The 3,092-nt window shown below is 51.9% G+C and overlaps 1 long non-coding RNA gene across 1 annotated transcript; it reads left to right on the top strand.

Moving 5' to 3' along the window:
* Positions 1-354: 354 nt before the first annotated feature.
* On the top strand, positions 355-1,413 carry LOC120324187. Its single transcript, XR_005565290.1, has 2 exons — positions 355-522; positions 1,218-1,413. It is a non-coding gene; the product is annotated as an uncharacterized LOC120324187 (long non-coding RNA).
* Positions 1,414-3,092: the final 1,679 nt, after the last annotated feature.

Raw genomic sequence — 3,092 nt, forward strand, 5'->3', positions numbered from 1 at the left:
CAGGTCACCCAACTGCCCCATCAGTTGGCTGTGCAGCCCTGCCTGCAGCCATCCCTTGCTCCCCGGTACCCAATATCTTAATTCAGCCCTCCCTTAATGACATTTGCAAAGACTTCCACTGGTGGAGCAGGATGCTGGCCACGGTCTCCACCACGCTCCCAGCCCGTGGATGTGCTCCCCTTGTCCTGGATCGATCTCCAAGTCGGAACTGGTGCTGTTTGATCTGCTCATTGTGATGCAGTGGAGGGCAGCGAGTCCAGGGAACGAGCCTCCTTGGAATTAAACCGCCTCTCTAATATGATTACAAATGGCTGTTAACCCTCATATCAACATGCTGTCTAGGGGAGGGGGGGAGAATGAGATCTGAAAGTCCCACCCCTCACTGATAAATGAAAATGAGGAGTGCTCTTTACTAGAAATAATTAGGCTTCCCTAGCTCCTGAAAAGTGCTTTGAAGAAGAGAAACGTGCTAGAAATGCTGCAGGTGCCAGCACCACTGCTCCCAGTGCTGTTCTTGCTCAGGTGAGAGGGCTGCAGCTACGGGATTTCACAGCACATCTCCTCTGTTCAGCATATACAGAAGGTGCAAATAGTATTATTGTGACATTTAGGCAAATGGAGAAATGGGGATCTAGAGCACAGGGGAGCTATTGAACATCTCTCACAGAGTTGGGATTAAGAGGGAAGAGTACTATTCCACGTGCTGTTGTGATCTCCACTTGGGGGATACTCGGGCTTGAGGACACCTGTGTTTAGCATGTATTGACTGACAGTGCTGCTGTAGAGGCACAATGTTCTCTTTGGAAACCAAGTTCAAAACCTGGCTTTTTCAAAACCTCCATGTGTGGGATCAGGGTATTGTCTGGACCACTAGCTTTTTAGAAGGGACCAGGAGAGACCCAAGTGCTCAGCTCTGGCTGTGTGTCTCTCCTCCAAATGAAGTCAAGCCTCAAGCTCACTCACATCCTCCTCCGGCATCCCCCTAAGCCTTAGGAAGAACTGGAGATATGACAGGTGATGGGGCTATTTCCCCCCAGCTGTGTCTCTGGTCTGGATCAGAGGACCCTGGAGCTACAGCCTTGTTGGAGCCACCATCTCCCCTCCACAGGGCTGCTCAGTGCCAGGTGGGATGGCTGCCTGGACACCATGCTGAACATTACACAGCAGAGTCTGATGAAAACTAATTTTCCCCCAACCTCCCCATTTTGTCCTCACAGCAGAAACGTCAGGCAGGCTGTACAGAAAAGAAGAGAGCTGTACCAGAGCAAGCTTGGCTTGGTTCCCACTGTCAGTTTGGTTCCCTCCACCAACAATCAACCAGGACAGAAGCATCTGCTTCATTTGGAAAGGCTCTTAAGCTTCATCTGTGCACCCCAACACAGCAGCCATGAGCCTTTACCCCCAAAACTGTGATCAGTGTACAATGTCTTCAATCAGAGAGTGCCTGCAAAACCTCTTCTAACCTTAATTTCTACAAAACCGTGCTGCATCCTTGGCATGGTCAGGGATAGAGGGAGACATTGTCTTCTGAGCTGAAGTGTGGATACCTGCAATGCCAAGGGGGGTTTCTGAGGAAGATGAGCAGGTGGTGGGAAGGCACCTGCCCAGGATGGGCCATGGAGGGCAGGGACAGCAGAGGCACAGAACGTTCTCAGAGCACAGACAGTAACAGCCTTGTCCATGCCTCTCCTTTCTTCGCCGTGACAGCTTGACAACCTAACAGGAAAAATGAAGTCAGCGAAGGGAGAAATGCTATCAGGAGCCCCGTGCTAAGAGGGCAGACAGGCCAGATTGGAGGAAAATGAGAAGCTGTCCGGACTAATGCAATCATTTATCACATAATCTTGCTCAGCAGTGGGGCGGGGAGCCTGGCAGTGCCTGGCACTCAGAGGAGGCTCTCTTGGCCCCTGCTATCCTGATCCAGTTGGTGAGGGTTCTTTCTCCCGGATTCTCCAGGGCTTGAGGTTTTCCTTTCACCACCTTGTTGTGTTTGTGGTACTTGTGTCATTTTGCTCTTGCTGTTGTCCCTCACATGTTTCCCTTCAGCCCAGAGCCAGACTGGGACTTACTCTGCCTTGCTGCGGACCCTTTTTCAGAAAAGATGGCACCTTGTCAGGTCACTGCTTGTGCTGAGACATTTCATCACCAGGCCACTTTGGCTCCATGCTGTGTTAGCCACTCGCCTGGAACCTGGATTTACTGCTTCCTCATCCTGGCCATAAAATGAGACATTGCTGAAACACCACTGCACAAAGAGGTCAGCAAGAGAGCGTTACCAAAAGGAAGCAGCAAGGGAATTTCCCTCCCTGCTCATGTTGCATCTTAGGGTTTGCTCTGTGTTTGGGCCATATGTGATCTGCACCCCAGGGGAACGCCCGGACATCAAAGGGTGACTTCTGGTGAGGATGAGCTCATTCGCTCCTGCTCGACCCTTCCTGCGAGGCAGAGGGGTGGGAGCTCCGTGATCACCCAGCAGCTCTTTCCCGGCTGGGGCTGTGAGTGTTTGGGGTGGGAACCCCACCAGCTGCAGCTGCTCTGGCTCTGTCAGGATCTGCTCTTCCTTCTCTTAAGTCTGCAAATTGGAAGGAGAATCACACCTCCCTTTAGACCCCTGAATCTCCTGTGCAGCCAGCATGGCACTCACCACTGTTCAGCCTGTCAAGGCAGCATCTCTCACTGGCGATGGGTCATCCAAAAAGCTTGCACACGGAATTTCAACACCAGGCTATGGGACTGGGATGCCCACTGAGCCACCTTTCCTCTGCAGCTGATGTTCATGGGCTTTGAAGTTAACATCATCCTCCGGATCCCCAGGGCAGCTGTGGAGTGCCAAGCCATACAGCTCATTTGTACAGCCCTGTCACAGCCCAGCACTTAGCTGAGCAATTACCAGAGCTGGCCACAGGACGAGAGAGCCAATTTCAGCACCACTCTCAGATTTTGTTGTTTGTTTCTTTTCCGAAGAAAACCAAACCTTCAGGTGCTGAGAGATGAGGGTTGGACGGTGTGCAGGGCATGGCTCGGGGCTGGAGAGCAGAGCTTCAAATGCTCTCTCTGCCTAAATTATTTTCTCTCCTGGACACTTCAGCATC

Source organism: Pipra filicauda, unplaced genomic scaffold, assembly GCF_003945595.2.
Source record: "Pipra filicauda isolate LSUMZ 115617 unplaced genomic scaffold, ASM394559v2 scaffold44_size3831614_pilon, whole genome shotgun sequence".
Classification (NCBI taxonomy): Eukaryota; Metazoa; Chordata; class Aves; order Passeriformes; family Pipridae; genus Pipra; species Pipra filicauda.